Source organism: Corvus moneduloides, chromosome Z (assembly GCF_009650955.1).
Source record: "Corvus moneduloides isolate bCorMon1 chromosome Z, bCorMon1.pri, whole genome shotgun sequence".
Taxonomy (NCBI): domain Eukaryota; kingdom Metazoa; phylum Chordata; class Aves; order Passeriformes; family Corvidae; genus Corvus; species Corvus moneduloides.
In genome coordinates, this window is record NC_045511.1 from 26,333,709 (window position 1) to 26,356,239 (window position 22,531).

Consider the following 22,531-nt stretch of genomic DNA (forward strand, 5'->3'; position numbering starts at 1 on the left):
TGTTGAATACCCTCATTCCAGCTGACTTTATTCGGTTGAAGTGAGATCTTCTTTTTGGATACATAAATCACATCAACATTTCCAACAAATGGAGAACCTGGATTGCTGAAGAACAAACTGTAATTTATACAGGATACCTCCTTCTACAAATCAAAAGGAAACTCCTGTGGAAAAGGGGTATTTCTAAATACAACTGACTTCTAGTTTAGTTACATTTACAAGGTAAGTTTACTGGAAAATTCTGTTAATAATTTTATGCTTGTTTTTCAGAAGAACACAAATCAAAAATTGCATAGAAAGCAGAATCTCTTTTAAGGAAGAGAGTCTCCAAATCAAATATACTTACACGCTGAAGTGCATTTAGTTGCTCCTGCAGTTTGTGGGCTTTGTCAGCATCCTCTTGCATCTCACTGAAAGTCCATTTGAATTCTGCAAGCTGCACATCCAGTGAGCGGCACTCCACCTCCACTGTACGAAGCCTTCGTGAAAATTCAAATACTTCTTGCTGCAAGATTGCTACGTTTCTCTGTCAGCAAACGAACAAATTCATGTGATAGAAAATCTGCTATTTTAGCAATAAAATAAATCATATTTGAGACCCAAGAAAATTCAGACAAAACTATCATTTTTTCCTCCCTCTCTGAAAGACGTACGCAAGGGCAAAAGTTTGAACCTACCAAGGGTTACTGCAAATTCTGTTTGCAAGGAAGTACTATTTTCACCTGAAGTCTACAATAAATGACAGGGTTATGAGAGAAAGAGTTTATCCTTTCATTTTGGTTAAAGGCAAGAAGGTTATCTTTACTGAAAGAAAGGATGGTAAACACAAGAAAATAGAAAAGAATAATAAAAAACAACCCTAACATTTACATCAAGCCAAAAGAAAATTTGTTCTTATAACTTAATACAGTTCTGATAGAACTTGAAAAAATATTTTACTTGGGTAGACTAAACCTCTTCCAAAAATTCTTTGTCAATAAAAGACCTCTTCACACCCTAATGTATGAGAATCAACTTCTGAGTGTCCATATAGTGGTATTTCATTGTCAAGGACTCATAACCAGCCTGAAACTAAATAAATGGTGCTATCAAGACAGCTTCACTGTTACTGTAAGCCTTCTGTTTCCATGAAGGAGAACTGTAAATCTGCTTACTGTAGTGGGCAGTCTGTCATACAATCCAACTTCCAGGGCCTGGGCATTTACTCTGTGGAGTCCACAAGCCAGCCTCTGTATCAGGGGGTCCCTCTCCAGGTAAGCGGTGCACCTGCAAGGGTTCACTTGAGCTGCCTCCATCACTATGCTCCGATTGCCCATCAGTTTTGCAAAGGAGTTCCTGGCTGCACTGATAAGTGAGTCTCCAGAAAGCCAGGACTCTGGATCTTTAAGAGACAACAACAAAAAGGAAAGATCAAGCAGGTTATTAGTTCCAGTGTCTTGTAATATGCGATTCTTTTTCAATTATACAGGATGGAACCTGTAAATATTCTGAAGCATAGAACACCGAATCTGAAACACAGTTCAAACTTTGCTCTGTAAGGATATGAACTCAAGTTATTGAAAACAGCATGATCAAAAAAGAAAGTGCCTGGAACCGAACCTAAACACATTTGATTCATTGGCAACTTTTATACAGATTCTGTGATTAGCCTTCTGGAAAATGCATCACCTCGTCTCTGTCCTGCTATTTCCCTTTATTCATATAAATTATCCCTCCTCTAATATCCTTTTTTCTGTGACAGAAAAGTTTGGACACTACAACTACAGGTTAACAAAGAACCAAGGGTGGCAGCAATGCAGATGAACCAAGGGAACCTATACCAGTTCTCACTGCAAATAAACTCCAGACACACTCTCCAGCCTTCTGCTTCCATGGCTCTATATACCAAAAGGATAAAATATCTTATCAGCCATTAAAGAAAATGAATCTGTTCCAACAGAAGGGATATGATCGTTCAGAGACTGTAGAAGAGGGTTATTACTTTCCCCTGCCATAACGTTACTCCTTCAGGGAAACAGCCCCACTAAAATTTGGATTGACTAGCTCAGGATATCATCTCTAGTCAAAGATGTCTATCATAATATTCAGAAATATCTATTCAGAGATATGATCCAGAATAGTTTAGATAAAATTGTAAAAATGGAAACTATGTGATCACCCTGATTTATTTTTTTATTTTTAATATATTTCTGCTACAACAATACACTGTTAAAATTACCTGGCTTGTTGAGAACATCCTGCAGTTGAGACAGAGCTGATTATTGCAGTATAGAGGTTGGAGCTAGTCAACCAGTCAAGTGCTTCAATACAGTAACCTCCTTCCTCTTCAAAACCTGTGGAACACAATTGCAGCTAGCAGGATAACTGAACCACTAAGATATGGCACACTGCTATCTCCAGCTCTTTCAGGAATTCACCAAAAATAAGCACAGAAGCCACAAATTAATCAGGACAGTTTAGACTGCATTAAACATCCTTCCAGAACTACTGGGGGAAAAAAAAGTAGATGAATCTTCTAATTTGCGAAACATTTTTGATACCGTTTATTCTTCTAGGGGGAAGCATAAACTGATCTGGCAGCCGAAAGGGACAAGTAGACATAATCTCTAAAGTAAATTATAATAATATATGTGCTAATATTTTACCTGAATCAGAAAGCAATATTTTGTGGCTTTTAGTAGGAAATAAATATTAAAAATTATTAACAAGAGGAAATACCTTTTTTAAAAAAAGTTGATGGTTAATCGTTTGGGAACATTGCCAGATATTACCACAAAGAAGATGCAGTAGCACCTAGTTCTGAAATCCATATTGCAAACCTCAAGGCTATCAGATACTGAGAGTCCATGTGTGTATTTGCAATTTTACTTGCAACGTTTAACAGACTAGGCATTTCCTCTTAGAGTGAAATACATTTGTCAAGAAACATAAAAACAAAAATCCATAAATTTTATTTGTCAAAATGTCACTAAATATCTCTTTATGCCTGAGTAATACCAATTAATAATGATAATGCTCTTTGTTATTCACTGACCATGTAATTAAGAACAATTCACTTACGTGACACATTACGCCTGCCTCTGGATTCCCCTACACAAACTCGAATTCCAGTGCTTCCTCTTGAGCCATCTGTCCAGATGAAAAGGGAGGAAGAATGCTGGGCTAGAAGTCTAAGCCTGTTAGAGGCCAGAACTGCAATCACGGCTCTTCAGAACACATAAACGAGGACTTTGGCTCTTCTCTGCCTCAGCCTTGCTTCATCTTGATGGTTCTCCACACTGGTTGGGAGAGCACGAAGGAGGCTCTCGATCTTCTGGTTCACTAAGCCATGGAGGTTCACCTGGTCCTGGAGAAGGTCCCTTTGGGAAGACATCACACACAGCTGCCCATAGAGAGGACACAGGGCCCCTGACAGCAGTGCACAGGCTGCCAGCAGAGATGAACACTCCTTCCGAGCCTTTGCTAACATATTTCTCACAGAAGCATTCTCATGGACCAGTTTCTCCCAGATTTGCTCAAGGCTATAGAGTTTTTGCCTGTTTTTCTGTGCTGTTTGTTCACATCCCTGTGACAGAAAGAGAAACAAACCAAACAAAAATGGAAGAAATATTAACTAGATGGTTTTTACCTAGACAACAGCTAGAAGAAAATGGTCACTCTTCCCATTCAAATGATGCATTAAAGGAGCAAAAATTGTTAGCAATGATGGTGATGAAAGCATCTCTTCTAGTGAACAGTTACAGAATCAGATGTATGAAACCAAATGAACAGGATGAGGAAAATCTGCATGATCATCAACTGCAAATGGACTCCTGATTTCTGACAACAATCCACCAATATGGTGATAGCTCACAGAAGGTCCAACACCACCTGTGTGCCCACAATACAGTTTTATGATTTGATGTAACAATACTAATTACATCCTCCAATTTCAGAAAGAATGTTGCTCTACCAAGCAGAAAGTCAGTGTAAACTAGAGGAAAAAAAGGAAGGAGGCTGAAACAAACATGAAACTAGATAGAATAAATACATTTTTCAGTGTGCAAAGACTTCTAGTCCTGAAATCCGCATCAAATACAACAGCATTATTCTGAGGAAGTAAGTTGCAGTAAGTCACAAGTAAGAAGGCCCATCTATTTCCTTTATTCACAACACTTCTAGTTGAAACAGGTGTGAAGGAATGTGATGCTAAAGACAGTGAATGGTGGTTGTGGAATAACAGGGAACATTTTGGATTGCAAATAACTCATCTGACAAGCAGTGACACCTTTACACTTTTAAACCCCTTTTCACCGTAGTATCAGTAAAACAGAGTCGCTTAACGCTGTTGAAATCTACCACTGTTCTTAAGGTTGGTACATATATTAATAGTAACTGAATTTATCTGCAGGTGATACCACATTACTGTTACTCTATACAATCTCTGCAAATCATGATGCTCAAAAAATACCTGCTGCTCCCAGTAATTCTTAAAACAAGCAAATTCAATCTTACAGCTTTAACGTTCTCAGGAAAAAAAATACTACCAACTGTAGACCAAATCAGGCTTCTGAATTTGGGCTGTAGACCAAATTTTCTTCAGAACTCTTTAAAAAAGTAATTTATTTCTTATTTGAAGTGATGTTAACATTAGCACAGTGCTGGGTTGCTTTGTTGTATTTTTTTCTTTACTTTAAAAAAATATTATAATTCCCAAATGACCTTCACCTGCTAAGGGGCTTAAACTACTAAAATAATCCATTACATATTTACAAGAAAAGAAAAAATTACAAATTCACAGCACCATACCTGTGCTCTTGCATGAGCTTCTGCGAGGAGATTTGAGTACTGCTGTTCAAGATACTGCTTTTCTTTCTGCCATCAGTGTTCCTGTGCTTTTAACTGTTCAGACATTTTCTCAAAAGTACCCTCCTGATTCTGCTGAGGATCGTTCATAGTGGTAGTCTTGTGCTTACAGATATATTCTAGGTGAGCTATCTGTGTGACAAGAATTTGAGAAGAAATTATTATTTACCTTTTCACTTTAAGTTAAGCACAGACTATTCTAGCATAAAATCTACATAGTCATTTCTTCAATATGTTTATTAAAACTAAGTAAAACCCCTTCATCACAGATCAATTACTTTATCTCAAAACAAAACTTAAATATATCTTGAAATAAAGTATTTTGTTTGGTCACGGTATAAGGCCATCCTTATACCTCCTTGCAGATGTTTGTCACCTTCTTTCTAGGAAACCTGAACCTGAACACTTTTTTTTTTTTAATTGTATTAAATTTTAGTAAATTCGCAAATTAGCAATCCAAGTACACCAGTCTTTTGTAAGTTTGTAATGATTGCAAACAAGAATTTACAAACAGCCTTTAATTTTTTTGTTCATTTGTTGGGGGCTTTTTTTGTTGTTGAAAAGCCAAGGCATTCCAAATTATTATTAAGTTTTGAAACCGTTTCAGGGAACTTTAGCATAGAGAATCTTTTCCTTACAAGTAGCTCGTAAGTTCACGATGTGTTTTCAACAAGTGTGAAGGGATTCACTCTTGTGGTTTAACACTGCACCTCCCATGCAAACTACATGGAGGAATGAATCAAGCCAACAATCATCTCCAAATGCACACACCTACACTTTGTTACTAGAAAGTATCTGCAAGATACTTCCAGATGGATCACTCAGAAACGTACAGCTCCTCCTTCACCCAAATATTGACATGTTTTATGATAGGTATTTCCTACTGTGTTTCTGAATACAAAAGCCATAATCCAAAAGTTACAATTAAACAGAAAACCCCCACACTGACATTCTTTCAAATAGTACATCTGAATCATAAACTCAGAATTTAAAGATGGTATTCCTGGAGCAAGTGTGTTTTGCCTCTGGATTATTGTAAAATAAAGACTTGCTTTATGACTGCAAATGGCTACATTCTGTGAATTTCCTCATCACTACAATGAATTTATTTTCTTTTAATTAGTACCCTGTGGCTGATATCGGATTGTCCTATCTGAATGTCCTGCACAGAAAAGGGCACTGAGAGACTTGATACGCACTCCAGTCACATCTAAATGCCCACGGCAACAGCATCAAACTGAGCAGTGGACAAGCCATAATTGATAGTATTCATTTGTTAACATCCAAGTCCTTTTGGAGGGATGAACATCAGCCCTTTTTAACGTGAACAAGCGTCTCTGAGCTCAGCAGAGGCCGCTGGTGCCTGGGGACATTACCCTCTCATTAGCCTTGTGGAAGTTCGCGATCAGGGCTTCAATATTCTCACACAGAAGTGTGCAAAACTCTGTCACAGATAACTCATCCAGGGGACGGTCTGGCTGTCTGGCCAGCACACAGCTGTGTGCCATACTCCAGTATAAGTCAAGGAGGATGGGCAGCTGCTCCTGGAACACAAAGAAACATCAGTTGTTGTATCTGGGCAATGTTAAAATCAAAAGAGATGCATCATACGTGTAGTAGTAGGTGCCACGTGCAGCAGAAAACAAACCCTCGAAGCTCATTCTCAGAGCTTTACAAGCTTCCTCAATTCATTTCTAATAATGTCAGTCATAATATTGCATAATATTACAGCAGAACAAGAAAACAGATTTCACAAAATGTATCTCATTAGACACAGTATGTAAATAAAGCATGGAAATAAATCCCAGTCCTGCAGGGGCCACAACCACGACCTGACACAGATAAAAATTTCCACGCTCTTAGTGGATGCAATTCATTCACCCATGTTAATACTTCCAGGTGCATTCAAACTGTGCCCACTTCCAACACCTGTGCAGCGCACAGAAAATTGTCCAGTTGGCTTGGCAGCACAACAAACTCTCAACTCTTTAAAAAATTTGTTTTGCATGGATTGTATAGATATTATTTTTTTTACTTTTCAGTAACAATAACAATAATTTTGAGTACACCATGAAATACTGTTTCCATTACCAGAACAGATCTTGATCATGAATGGGATTTTGTCCTGAATTTTTGTCACGTATAACATATATTTTACTAAGGAATACAAATCAAAACGGAAAACTCTTACCACAGCAACAGCTAGCAAGCACTTAAGGTTTCTAGCAGAACATTTTCAGCTTGTAATTGTGTTTTGTAGTTATAAATAACAATCATTACTGCCTGTAGTTAGGGCAGACAGTTGCTCTTATCTCTTTGTATTCCTTTTGTGCCTGATGAAATTATTTTTTCAGGCTAACTAGGCCAGCAAATGTCTTTTAATACATTAATGCTTACATAGAAGAAGCTGTTATTCTCCCAGAAAGAAAAAACAAGATTATGATTTCATTTTTTTTCATTTTATTAACTACAGATCTGCCTGGGCCGTGGATAACACTAAGACAAAGTGTGGAATAACTCCATCAACTGAACAAAGGCACCTACAAATCTGATGACCCTCTGATGCAGGTCTCTGCTCCTGTCAGCAGGGAACAGACCATATTTACCTTCCATACTCAGAGCTCTGAGAGAGAAAGAGAAGAAATTTCCAATCCAGCACCAAAAAGAAGTTTATATTGCTAAGAGTAGAAGTAGAGCAAATGTTACCACACAATGAAAGGAGAGATTTTCTAGATATACTAAGATCTTTCCTTTGTCCCTGCAGCTATGCAAAAAGATGGCAAAATTGTTACTCAAGGTGTAGTTGGATAAAGACAGTAGAAAGGTCGAAAGTGGTCATGTAAGAGGAGAAATATTTCAAAAAATAATCCAGTGAAATACATCCAATGTGCCAAATCCACAGCAAAACAAGCAAACAAACAAACAAAACAACAAAAAATTCCCTCTTCTTTGCCACCTTCAAACAAGCAAATTTCAAGCAATTTTTACAGTCAAATATTTGCACTAAAACAAAAAGGTTGTATGAAATAGAAATAAATGTTTCTACAACGGTAGCTAATAAAACTCGACAAAATTTTGGGTAGAAAGAACATTCTTCACAAGAAATCATATTCCATACCTACAAAATGCCTTTTTGATTAGGAATGCAAGTACAACTTACCCGTACTTTTAAAATAACTGTTTCCTGCAAACAATCCTTCAGTTAAACAGACAGGTACCTCTTAAAAACATTTTCAAATTAGCTTCTCCAAAGTGTTGGTTACATTTATTCACATTTTAAATTTTAAAAAAAGGTAACATAATAACAAACAAGGTAAGAGAATGGCAGAGTTCTTCCGCAGCGCAGCACTGCAAACCCTCAGCACTTCAAATATTTTGACAGTATGTTTAAGAAAACCTAAACAACGCATGCCACTGGCTTTTTTCCTTACCAGTGGGCCTTCCTGCAGGCTGAAGCTGGTTCTGGCACCCACTAATCTTCCAGAGGTGTCTCCAATATTCTTCTTTTCATCTGTCCCCTCTCTCCCTTGCATATGCTGTCCTTGTAAACTGGAAAGTTTCCTCAATAAGACATTTTAAACAAAATTACTTTTGTCAAATGCACTATGTTCTTTTAAGGGATAATCAATGAATAGGGCTTCTGAAGCTGCTTGCCTTTTTTCGTTAAATGAAGAAATGTATATTCCTCCTAAGAAAGACTTTTCAAGTGCTTATGTTCTGTTACCAAGCCTCGTGTCATGAAATTCAATTGGTGATTTGGATATGGCCTCAAAATTACATACAAAAACCAGGATTAATCATATTTTAATTAATACAATAGCTCTCTTCAGAGAGACTGGGTCACATCTTGCATCATCAACCCTGATTTCCAGTACAGTTCTTGCTCCTAAGGTCTCCACATGCCTGACTCTGTTCTAGCATCACTTCTAAAGCAGACCACCCAGAATTTTAATCGGTTCTTGTACGGTATCAGTCAGGAAAACGGGTATATCAAGAGCCTGGCGTGACTAAACAGGCACTGGATGAGAAAACTACACGGCCAAACAACAGTGTAAAGGAGACAGAAGAATCCAAAGAAGAATTTTAAAAGATTGCCAGAGTATTTAGGCATGGTATCAGGAAAGCCTGATTTTAAGCTCACTTAAAATTGATGTTTGCAAAGGATGACAAAGGTTTTTGCAATATAGCTCAGGTTCTAGTATCTTACTAAAAACACCTCCATAACCATGAATATTCAATGAGTCGCTCAAGCCACAAACTTCCTTTCTTGGAGGAAAACCAGTTTCTTCTGATCTCCACTACTCCTTGTGTAAGTCAGCATGAATACCTGTGTGTACAGACCCATACAGTCGTAGACTGATTGAGAGGTCACCCAAGTTCTGTTACCACAGACACAGCAGACTGTGCTGGGCAGGAAACGTATCCCAGGTGATTTCATCTGCTCTCACACATTTCAATATTTTTTACCAATTAAAGCTTTCTATAACCATTCAAAAGTTGAAAACAAAGATTACCCACTATAAATGATACACAACTTCTTGACAGGAGTCTTAGAGATTCATCTAGCTCCCTGAAGTGGGAAACAGTGTTTCCATAATAATATAAGCGTATTTAGAAAACCCGTCTTTTCTACACCTGCCAGATATGTTTTCTCACACTCACCCCAACCACTACTGGAGGCTGGACCCTACCCAAACTATGATTTTCAAAATTTTTGCTTCCACAAATAATCTGTAACAGGCCAGTTATTATCTGTACCTATCCCCAATACCTGTGGTTACTGATATGGACCTGTTACTAAAGGACTGCCAGGTTCTGAACCTTTCGTTTGGTGCATTGCAGTGGACTTTCTGCTGACTGAAAACTGTAGGGAATGTAAACTATGAGTTGTACTTAAGCAGCCTACTGCCATTTTACAATGGCTTTAAAAGGAAACTTACACAATGTTTTTCTCTCCCTTGTGCATTTTCTGACTCTCTGGAATCTTTCCTGGTATTTGCTAGCACTGAAAGAGCTTCTGTGCTGCCACCTTTCTCTGCATTCAAAGCATCTTCAAGTTCTTGAATTCTTAACTACCAAGTGATAAGAAAGCAGTTAAAGGAAGTTAGGAAAGACTCTCAAGGTCTTTAATGCAGACACTGTCCTGTTCTGCTTTTTACGGGTGAATATATTCTATTAATTCCATATAGAATTAGAAAGCGTTGAACACATCTAAAAATGTAGTAATACATAGAGTTCAAAGCAGAGAGAAATAGATATGCTGACCAAAAGCACATTTTGTTGTCCTTTCATTGTGTTTGGATTTTCCTGTTTTCAATTATTTAGATTACTGAGAATTTCCAGGGGAATTCTATTTTTTAAGTAGACTCGTGAAAGGGTGAGATTAACAGTAAAAGCTACACTTGCACTCAGAACAAAGCTCATATGGAGCTTGTTCATGTACATAAACAAGGAAGAAAACCTTACCAGTTCTTCACTCATAAAAGAGAAATCTCTAACTTCAAGGAATGTTACCCTCCCACTTCCTTTGTATGTTGTAAAACTAGAGAGGGAATCAAGAAAACTAAATCATCACTGCTAGTTTAATCATCACTTCAGAAATCTAAGTGTCTGTACTCAGAGCAGGTCATAAGAAACTAACTGACTGAAGAAGTGGCAATGCTTACTTATGTTCCTCAGAACACAAGAAAAAAAGATGAAATTCCTCTTTGTTTTCTCACTTCGTTTTTCAAAAATCCAATGTGAAGGGTTTGTTAGTCAGCACGAGATCACTCAGCAATCATCACACAGGTTTTTCACACTTGTTTTTCAAAAGAAACCCCAACTGCTTTATGGGATCAAACCCTGTGTGATACAGTTCAATACTACAAGAATTTAATATTCAAGTACACATATTACATTTTATTACATATTCAAACTTCACTGGTAACTGCAGATGTCATAACTTTGAAGCTGAAATGTACTCTGACTAATTACATTGGAAACTGCAGTCTCAGGATGCATTAATCTCTCACTCTCACACCTAGAGAAGTTGGATGTATGCGCTGTATCTCCAAAATTGTCTAAGCGCTCATTCCAAAGATACAGCACAGGACATTTTAACAGTCTAACTATTGTGAAACATTTTCCTTCCCCTCACTGTTTCAATGCTACTTTGAATTCTCAAACATAAGAATGTGATATTTCATGTTAATATTTATTCTAATAACTTGGAAGTTACCTTAAAAATATATATTTTTCTGTTACCTTTTACCATTTTGAAACTCATTGCAAAAACTCTACTCGGTGTTTTCACTTAAGCAAGGAAGTCTTAGCATTTTGGAAGATTGTACTTTGCAAGTTCATCTTCTGTTTTACTGTAAACTTCTACCAAATATTTAATAAAAAGTTACCTGCATGATTTCTGTAGTGTATTTACACTGCAAATGTGCTACTCGTGCTGCTTCAGTGTTTTCCTCCAGCTTCTTTGTTTTCACTGTAGCTGCCTAAAAGTACATTTTGAAAATATTTAAGTCCAGAAAGATGGTTAACACCACACAAAGACAACTTTATGTGCTCAGTTTATTAGGGCTCCATAAACCAGCCTGTGGTATCTGAACTACTTGCACCTTGGAACTGCAAAAACTCGTACCAATAAATAAATAAAAATAAATAATATTAATAAATAAATAAAAAAATTACATATCCAGAATACTAAAATAACATTTTCTGTTTAGTTAAAGAAATTGATGCAGGATTATGTTCTTGCTGCATTTTTTATTGTCACAGATACCTATCTCCAGATAAAGACCTGGACAAGGAATTTCATCTGAAAAAATGCTTTTAGCAAAAGCAGTAACTACAGAACTGCTAGAATAGAAATTCGCATGCAATTTTAACTACACTGTTTACTATGAACAATATCTTTTCACTTTGACTGATGACTGAATTGAAAAGAACAATACACCCCTGTTGGGGTTTTAGTTTAGTTTTAGTTTTTTCCTGTTAAAGGAATTTTCTCCCATATGCATGTTGCTAGGAGACAAATAGCTGTACTTAAGAAAGACAAAAAGGGGGATGGGGCGGGCCTGGCTACTCCTTTGTCTACACCTGGGTGTGGGGTCAGTTCGCTCTGAGCGTCCGGAGAGAGAAGCTGCAGAGAAAGGAGCTGCTGTTTCTTTCTTTTTGGCCGTTTTTCTTCCTGCTGGAAACAACGCCGGGACCCCAAAAGCCGCTTTCCCTGCCCTGCTGGAGACCGAGCTGTGGCTGCCCTGCCCCGCTGCTGCTTCGAGCTTTCGCTACGCTGTAGCCCTTCTCGCCCTGCCTGCCTGGGCCTCCGTGGGGCTCTCCCATCTGGATACATCTCGTCTGCCACCCGGGATTTGTGTTTGTGCCTGCCGTTCCAGCCTGCTGTTCCTGAGAGTCCGGGATCGGCTGCCCAGCGGTTTGTGAAGCCTTTGTTCCATCCCTCCCGGGATCCCGGGGCACCGGTGCCGCGTGTGTCCCGAGCTCGCTCCGGAGCGCCCCCTGCAGCCGCGGGGGAACCATCGCACCTGCCCTGCTCACCGGGAGCCGCCAGCGCCCCTGCCGGCTGCGAGCGGAACTGCACCCGAGGGGAAAGGGCCTGACAGCCGAGAAGGCTGGCACTGGGTTTGTGATTGCTGTTACTGCCATAGTTGTTGTTGTTTTGTTTGACTGGTTATATACATATATATATATAGTAAAGAACTGTTATTCCTATTTCCCACATCTTTGCCTAAAGGCCCTTGATTTCAAAATATAATAACTCAGAGGGAAAGGGGTCATATCTGCCACTTCAGGAGGCTTCTGCCTTCCTTAGCAGACACCTGTCTTTCAAAACCAAGACAACCCCAAAATGACTCCTGCCTTCAAGTGATGCAACAAAGGTCAAGAAAAATTCATTACTACTAAAAGCCATTTAAGACAGACACACTTAAGGTTAAATAGATAGAAGTGAAGTCATTGATTTTGGACAAGTAAAGCAAAGTAGCAAGTATGTGAGACTGAATCTTGACTCTAAGCACTTCAGTGAGGGTAACAGTAATAGAAAAATAAATACATAAATAAATAAAAATTTTAAAAGCTGTTGGCAATAAATTCAAACTCTGTATAATCTCATACATTCACAAAAGAAAAGAACTGAGACACAGAGATCCATGGAAAGCCTATTAAAGAGAAAGTCAGCAACAGCACAGAGTTTACCAAACCTGCTCTGCAATATCAGCCAAAAGACTCCTCCCACAAGATTTATCTGCTTAACATAGTTAATTAAAAGAAATATATCCAAATCCTGCACAAATACTCCCCCTATACCTCCATATTGCTAAGAGTATTTTCCCAGTGGCATAAAACTTTTCCCATCTGCTGTTCAAACACCAGTCTCAAGTCGGGCTCACAGCATTCACCTGTGAATCCACCTGTCCTGAGAAACAGACGCTCTACATTTTGTTACTCAAACACAAGGCACTCATAGCCTAAATCGGAGGTTCCATCCCTCAAAAATGAAACTGCTCAAGGTGCCAGTGCTTGCTGAGACTCCCAGCAGCCGGCAGAAAGCTTTACCTCCAGTTCCCTCATGAGCCTCTCCTGCTGTTTAGCTTTGAAATCCAGATAGTTGGCCTGGAGCCTCAGCATCTCACTGCAGCCGTTGTGCTCTATCTCCATATCTCTCAATATCCTGCGCATGTTTTTCAGGGCAGCATTCGTTTCCTAAAGATACATAGGTAAATTAATAAATAAATACATCAAGAGGTACTTTTTCTAAGATAAAGTATTGCAGTAGATCGTTCAACAGAGGAGTGGAGACTGCGTCGGTAGAGGTTGTTAAAATCCTAACATCTAAGATGCCAGCACATGTCAACAGAAGTGTTTACCCAACAGCAAACATGCTTTTCATTCACCACCAAGTAATCTGTGTTGGCCCAAAAATCACTGTGAGCATGACCTTCTGACTAAAATCAGAGCCAGATCTCTCCTGGAAATCTTTCCCTAAAAGAATACAGCCCTTCCAATCTATTCTCTCTCCCAGCTCAGTGGCAATGATAGAAACAGGGTGCATTTGGTGAAATGATGCATAGGGACAAAAGTTCTATTTTGTTTTGATTTTAATTGCTAAAACTTCAAATCAGATGTTTTCAGAAATAGTTACTCCCACAGACTAAATACTTTTAATTTCGGCTTTTCTGACAAGGATTTTCTTCCATCTAGAAACTGAATTACTTGAAAAATTATGACATATGAAGTTCTCAGTAGAATAAAATAGCTAAGCTGGTCCCCACTTCCATTTCTGCATACAGAAATTGAACTATGCTACAGATTGGGAGAATTACTGACATTACTGGACTCTGCAGCTCTATGGAGTCACTGCTACAAAATCCCCAAAGCCCATATGAATTTGGACTAAATTTGGACTAAATTTAAGCTAATCCTCTATCTTTGCATGTACACCAAGACAGGTTTCTTCCCTTCAGAATGCAAATAAATAAATAAATAAATACATTTAAAAATTGAAACAAAGTCAACCATTTCTACAGAAATATATACCTGGAAAGATACAGAAATATTTATTTCTTCAAGTTACTCTTCCAGATACTAACAAAGTGGACTGGAAAATGTGACATAAGTAACAGATCATTTGCTGTAAAATACTACATAAAGACTTTAAAACATTTTATACTGGAAATGTAATTAACATTAGCAAACTAAAATTGTCAACGAATACATCAAGCTCATTAAACAAATCAACATGAGTCATAGGATTTCAGAATTTTGAAGTTTCTGAACTTTTCAGAAGTGGTTTAGTATTGTTTAATATCATCCCAGTAGTCACTTGCATATATTTGCTCATGAAAAACACGGCTGGTCTTTTTTTTTTCTTTTTTTTTAAACCATGTGTAAACGACAGAATCCCACAAGTATTCTAAGGAAAGAATCGTGAAGGGATATGATCTCCTGCCTAACCACGAGGTGATGCTATTGCCCTTCCTATGGAACTCCCAACACCTCTCATCCTGGACCAGGATACACCCAACAGTGCTCACCACAAACCTGTTGCAAAAGCAGAGAGGGTGGCTTTTCCTGCGTGTCCCAGGGACACATTTCAATACTCCAAGGTGATGCCACCCCTATGCCTATATCAGCATTTTCACAGCCAAGTTCAGAACTGTGATTCATGAAGTGCATTTTTTTCCAGACAGGATTCACCCATGTGCTCAGAATCCCACTTCTCTGCATGTATTAAGACCACAATTAAATCTCCCTGGCTTTCATTTTATAACTCAGAATAAATAAAGAAGATTTAAACCAGGCCTGTAAATACACAACACAAAAGACTGCAACACATTCAAAGTCATAATTTATAAACCCAGATATTTCTGATATTTATCTGACAAGTTTAAGTAAGTTCTCAAGCAACAACTAATGCAGTCAAGTTCAGATTTAACATTCCTTATTTCCTGTAATTTTGTAACTATACATAATGTAACTGTAGGGTGATAGGCAGGGGAACAGCTACAAAAGCAAACTGGGAAAATGGAACATTTTTTACTAATGAAGGCAGGTTAGGGTTTGGCACCTAGTAGTGAATCACATTGTCCTTTCAAAGAGTTTTGAAAGTTCTGAAAGACTTCTGACAGACTTCTGAAATCAGAGACTTCAAGATTCTGGAATCCTACAGCTCACACTGACTTGTTTAATGAGCTTGATGTACTCATGGCAATCTTAGTCTGTTCATGTTAATTAGATTTCCAACAATTTTGTAGCTTTAATACATTGACCAACAGAAAACCTTCCTTTACAACCGCTGGCAGAGAACACTGACAGGGAACTGACAGAGAACACAACGTCCTGAGCCATCCACTGCTCCTTTTCTCGTTTCCTGAGGACAAACATCATTTGACAGGGCATAGCATACTTTTTCAACACTGTTCGTTTGGTGCAGTATTAAACACTCTGAAGGAAGCTTCTACAAACCACTGTACACAACAGAAGGCAAGGCCCTTCCAGAGCCTCCTCAAAATAACTCAGCCACTTACTGTTAGCCAGAACTCAGAGCTTACCCTGCTGCACGTGGGAACTTTGAAAAGAAAACTGTATCTAAAAGTAGCCTTCTTCACAGCCTATATCCAGCCCTACCCTTATAAGAATCAGCTTTGACTGAAAATTGACTTGTGTTTCTGCTTGTTTTGAGAAGGACCTTAGGTCCTGTCCATGAACTCCTTTGTTTTTCACTAACACTAGGTACTGATAACTTGGTTTGGGTGTTTACCATGACAAATAGCCACAACACATTCCATCAAAGCCCAAAACCAGCATGACACACTAAGTGTAACTTTAAAAAGCTATAATCTTCAGAACTGTTCTGCAGTATTTAGCTATTTGGGGGATTTTTTCCCTCTAAACAAGAAAAACCCCAACCCACCACACACTTTGCACCAAAAAAACTTCCAGCCAGCATCTCATGGAATTTTCCATCTATTAGTACATCATACCTGATAGGCCTTTTCTGTTTCAGATTTTTCTCTGATGAGGAATTCCATTCCAGCACAGTATAGTCTTCAAATATTATCCCTTTCCCTTGAAAGTCTTTGTTGCTCCTCTTCCCATTCCCACTGAGCACTTTTAAACAGTTTCTCAGTCTCAGCTGCTTTCTGTTTATGTTTGTCATTCAGTACTATTGTTTACCAAAAAAAAAAAAAAAAAAAAGAGAAAGAGAAAAAGATAAATAGCACTGCAAATAAGCATGTTCAGAAAAAAAAAGTATAAGGAACATAAGTTCTTCTGTGGATTGTGATACCCTGTGAAACATTAACACTTCCAGTTGCAGTACATAGAAACAATCATATTTTGTGTTCCTATAGCATCTTTCACACAAGGACATAGAAATGCTTTGGAAATTTTTACAAATTAAAGGTCTTCTCCTCTTGGAAAGGAATAAGAACTCAAGTCAACTGCTTTAAGTGAGGCCTCTATAGCATGGGGAATTTAATAGCACTGTTCTGTAACACTTGCCTGGCTTATTTCCAAATATCCATTTGATACATTAGTCTCTCTCAGTTCATTTCGAGTTCAATTTAAGTAACGGTGAAGACAGACGCCTGCCACATGCAAAGGACTCTAGGAAAACCTAAAGCATATTGGGCTAGTGAGCAAAGGCTTGGCTTTTCTGGGGAAATTTACTACTGCTCAAGAGATTTAAATCTTCAGCCCAGCAAATGCCTCAAGATAGGGAAATACTGCATATACTTTTCTCTGTGAAAGTTTAAATGCCAAGGAAGACTTCCTTTCCTATGAGCAGTTTTACTAAGAACTTTGCTTCATTTCACAAACTGGCTTTTGGATCAAAATCTTTTGTATTAGCTTTTTATGTTACTGAGTACAACTACCTATGTCGGCATTTTTGTCATCACCACTTTCTAATAGATTTTTACTTCAAATTCATCCCGTTCTTCTGAAATTCCTTCTTAGCTGGAGAAGGATGAAACAAACAGAAAAGACACGTTGGGAAAACACAGAGAATTAGTGGACAAAACAGTGGGGAAGACCTGTCAGATGTCAGGAAGTGAAGCCTCAATAAGAACGGCAGAAAAACAGTTTGGAGAAAATACTAAAGACAGGGCACAAGAGAGGTTCTCTGTCCAAGGAGCTAAGTTGGGATCATATTAAAGCACCACACAAGGTGAGCAAGGCTCCAAGAGACCAGGAAAAAGAAGCAGTAAGTTACAAACTGCAAAAGAAATGAGAAGCAACACCAGGATGATTTGGCTTCCTTGACCTTTGTCACAATAAAAACAAAAACAGAAAAAAACCCCAATGAACAAACAAAAAACAGTTTGAGAAATATCAACTAACCATAAGATTTTTATCATTTGTGTGTTGTTCAGATGAGTGAAAGTGCAGCTTTTCTTATTATCTTTAAAAAATATCTGGCACTGTAAGTGCACTTGCAAGTTTCAGTGTCTCCTTCCATCCTTGTAAGGTTACAAACTCCAGGAGGAGTGCTCCAGTCTTCTCAGTGAACATCAAAGGTTCACAAATACATCTCCTGTACGAAGTTTAAAGGGTATTATACTAACTTAGGTAACAAAAAATGCATGTCCCTGGCTTTTAAGTACAAGAAACTCTCTCTGTTTGAGAAGGATTAAGAAAAATCTGAGTTTCTGAATGTGAAACTAGTAGGGGAAAAAAAGGCTAGCTAAAACCCTTCCTTTCCACATACTAGTGTCATAGCACATGTTATTTGTATAAAAAGAAAAACAAAGGTGACATGAAGAAGCCAAACATGAGCAATGAAAAGCTAGAAACATTTGAAAAGATGAAAGAAAAAAGAAAAAAGCAGTATGATGAAACTCCTGGGGGGAAAAAAAAGTCATCGGAAATAGCGTAAACAAACAGGACTAGATCTATTTTTTTCCCCCTGAAATGTAAACGGAAGAACTTCTGGACATACTGATAAGCAGGATGTGGAGAGGGACGCCTCAATTACAACTCTGTACACACTGAGGGAAGGAATAACAGAAGGTAAGGAGCAAGAGACAAAAAGGGGTTGATAATCTTAGCAGGTTATGTCTAATTCACATGAGACAGCAAGGGTTTTGTAAACTCTTGTAAGCTTACAACAGCAGATGAGGAAGACACGGGAAAGAGAAGAGAATTCCAAAAAACACAGTAACTGGTATTAAGTCTCTGCTTGTTTTAATGACTTGGGACTGATGTAGCCTCGGGTCCACAATTTTTTTTTTTTTATAATTACCTTGAAGTTCCACAAGTTTGGTTTTTAGCTCACATAGCTCGTCCTCTGCAGAATACATTTGTATACAAGCCGTTTTTTTAGTGACTGATATTTCTCTTTGCAGAGCTTGACGAAGAACCTCTCCTCTCTCAAGTTCCAAACGTAATTTCATGATCTTTTTCATAGCGAGACATCTAGAAAATAAATTTGTTTCAGAAATTGCATTCACAGCTGCCATCTTATCCCATCTGAATTTGAAATACAGTCTTGAAACTGCACATTTATGCATTTTTAGATACTTTTATGGTTTTTTATGCAAACTGATCCTATTCCTAGATTAATTTCATGGACCTTAAACATATCCCTCTGTTTTTCCAAACATACTCTGCCTTCAGAAAACAAAAGTTATAATACTGTCCTCTTCCTGGTCCTTAGAGGAAAAAATGCAGCAACAGAAACATTATATTCCAGGCAATTTTTCTGGTAACTATATTTAACACCAAGAAAAACAGCCATGTTGGGATACTAGACTATCAGACACCTGGTAACTCACTGTGTAAACACAATGATGTTCAGCAGTCAGGCAGAATGCTATTAAACACAACAAACAAAACAAATAAAATGCTTCAAAAAGGGATCTTATCCGGAGTAAGAAAGATAGTCTAGTCACTGCTGCCAGAAACTGAATCCAGGAAGTCACATTCAAGCCATTTGAACACAAGAAGGTGGAAAGTAAAACATGCATTTCTTCAGAGCACCTACAAAGCAGCAGCATCCTTATCAACAGGAGCTCCATTCATGGGAAATAATTTACTCCCATTACAAATGTTTTCGCTGATGCTCTTGTGGCAAACTAATACCTAAACGAAGTAGCAGTGGGAAAATACTTCACTGAAATTTTCTTTAGTTTGAATTATTATTACTGCTGTAGGTAACAATTCTGCTCTCAGCAGTTTGTTAGGGGCAGCTGGTGTGGGTGCTCATTCCTCTGGTTTTGATTAAATACCGCCAATAAACCAAGTTTGTTGTTCTGTATCCATTTGTTTGGAGACTCCTGCTTCTTCCTTGGTGACTTGCTCTTGTCATGCTCCCATTGCTCCATCATCTTGTTGGTGGAATGATTCTATAAAATGGATCCCTGGAATTACCAGGATTAAAACACTCAAACAAACAAACCTTGTCTTACATTGAGAATTCGAAAGCTGGCGGTGCAAACTATTCCTCTGTGTGACTTTGCTGTTGTGTAGTGCTCAAGTTTCTTACACACACTTTCAACTATTGTCAATGACAGTAAAAGAGGTATCAGTTCCTATGGACAGGTATGAGAGGTCTGGACAACGCTACTTCTTGGTTATTTTCCAGCTAGTGACTGTGATTTTGATCCAGCTGATGAAAGGATTAAGGACCAAAGACTACATTTAAGGAAACAAATTACATTTGTTCCAAGGGCAAAATAAAGCAAACAAGAAAAAAAAATGTCTGTACTTCACGATTGCGTTGATTGATTAATTCTACATTTTGTTTCTCAGCCTGACGGAGTTTCCGCGTCAAATCTGCAACAGTGTCCATTTCTGATGGATTTCTATTCTGAGGTAACTGTGACTCTTGTATATCATTATTTGAGCTGAAAAATAAGAACGTTTTCAAAAAACATGATATTCCTTTCAAGTTTTAATGCTTCTTTACTTCAATTACCTAGTCATGGGCCCAGAGATTTAAACATTCACATAAGTAAAAGTACTTTGTGCAGTTTTCATCTTACTATTGCTCTTTGAAGAAAGGATTACATAGAATTGCTTATTGTACAAGGGGTGAGAGATGTAGCATCAGGAACTTAAAAGAGAGATGCACTTTGGATTAACAAAGTTGATTTAAGCCTAGCACATTGTATTGGTTTGGCACGGCCTGGTTTTTGGTAGCGGGGGGGCCACAGAGGTGGCTTCTGTGAGGAGCTACTGGAAGCTTCTACCATGTCCAGCAGAGCCAATCCCCGATGGCTCCAAAGATGGACATGTTGTTGGTCAAAACTGGGCCAATGAGAGAGGCTGGTAAAACCTCTGTGATAACATATTTAAGATGAAAATCAAAACAAAGGGCACACAATTTTTCTTCTAGTCAGAGAAGAGGGGGAGGTGAGAACATGTGAGAGAGACAACATGAAGACACCAGGGTCAGTGGAGAAGGAGGGGCAGGAGCTGGAGCTGAGGTTCCTCTGCAGGCCGTGGTGATGACCATGGTGATGACCATGGTGAAGCAGCTGTGTCCCTGCAGCCCATGGGGATCCAAAGGGGATGCAGAGGAGGCTTAAAAATTTCCAGAAGGCTTAAAAGCATCATTCCAATCATGTAAGCTCAAATAACTGGCAAGCTTTTTGTCTCCACAGTAGGTCTCATTTTTTAACATGGGTTACCATCTCAAAACCATCTCTGTCATGAAACAAATGCACAGATGTGGAAAAAACCTCTCTTTTACACAGTTTGTCTTCAGAGATACATACATTAAACTACAGACACACAATTGATCACAAACACAACACTAGTTAAAGGTTTAGTCCTCTAAACTACCCTGTTTTATCTTAATTTCCACTACTATTGCAGTTAAAACAAAATCTACTTGGGAATTAGTAGAAGCAGCCCTTGAGTAGCACAAGCAATAATAAAAGAGTCAAAACCAAGCTTCTATATATAAAGTGAGAAATTTATATACAGAATATGTAAATTTATATCTATACATACACTTATAAATATGTATATTAAAACACATATTTATTAACTAACTTAATAACTTTAAGAGAAATTATTAAAATTTCAAACTAGACAGCTTTTAAGTTATTTCAGTACTTGAAAATCAGTGTTCACATTATTGGATATATGTTGGTTTTCACATTATTTTAAGCATGTCAGACTGCAGTAATTATTTTCTCTGCACAAAAGTGCAAGAGTTCATGGGCAATAAATGTGAAATATACTGTAAAAAGAAACATGCTTAAATTAAACACTAAAATGGTATCCTATAATACAGAACTGTAAGTACTAAAATACATTACCTTTGTCTACATGAAGTATTTTTTATTGAAATGACACCATACCAGCATTTAATGAATAGATTTTGCTAAATAAAAAATTACCACTATACACCTACATTTGTGCACAGGTACAATTAACATTTTTCATGACCAAAAATTTACCTGATGACTTATGTTTTCTCACACAGTTTTTTTTGACTGGCAAAAAAGACACAAATGCCATCAATGAGGGGATCAGTAACTTTGTTTAAATCTTCCCTTTAAAGGCATTACTGCTATTAAAGGATGAAATTTCAGTTTTTTAGCTGCAGACTAAAAATATTTTATAATTGAACAAATGCTAAGTATATTCCCATTTAAAAAGAAGACAGACTTCATCTGTGAGATCAGAACAGTTGTATGTCATCAGAAATTGTCCCACAAGGTGCCATGTTCTTAACACATTTTATATATTTAAAAAGTGTAGGAGATGAGAATCTTTAAAACCTGCATGTACTGCAAGGAAACCACAAGCTCAAGATTAACTTTCAGTACTTACTGCCAGAGCAACCAACATGACTCAAAGGGCAAGAGATCAGCAGCAATTAAAATCACTTTATTTAATGCAACTCAGCTGCTGCAATAAGAAGATTTGGAAATAAGTAAAACCTGAACAGCCAGAGCATCTATAAGCTGAATAAAATCTTGTTTGTGGACACCATGTAATGAAGTTTGAGAGATCTTTGCTTCTCCTGGTCTGGGGAAAAGACAGAAGAAAGAAGGGCAAATAATTTTATTCAGAGATGATGAATGAAGTATCAATCTTAGCTGAAGACAGCTAAAAGCCAGAAGCACCAATGGGGGAAAAACAGAACCCAAACTGAAAACTGGGTAAGACCTGGTTATGAAAAAAAGGCTCACGGAAAGGATAACCGTTTAATTAGTCTGTGGGC

The 22,531-nt window shown here is 37.9% G+C and overlaps 1 pseudogene; it reads right to left on the reverse strand.

The window, feature by feature from the left end:
* LOC116438263 overlaps positions 1-22,531 on the reverse strand; it is a 33,664-nt pseudogene that overhangs the window by 7,248 nt on the left and 3,885 nt on the right.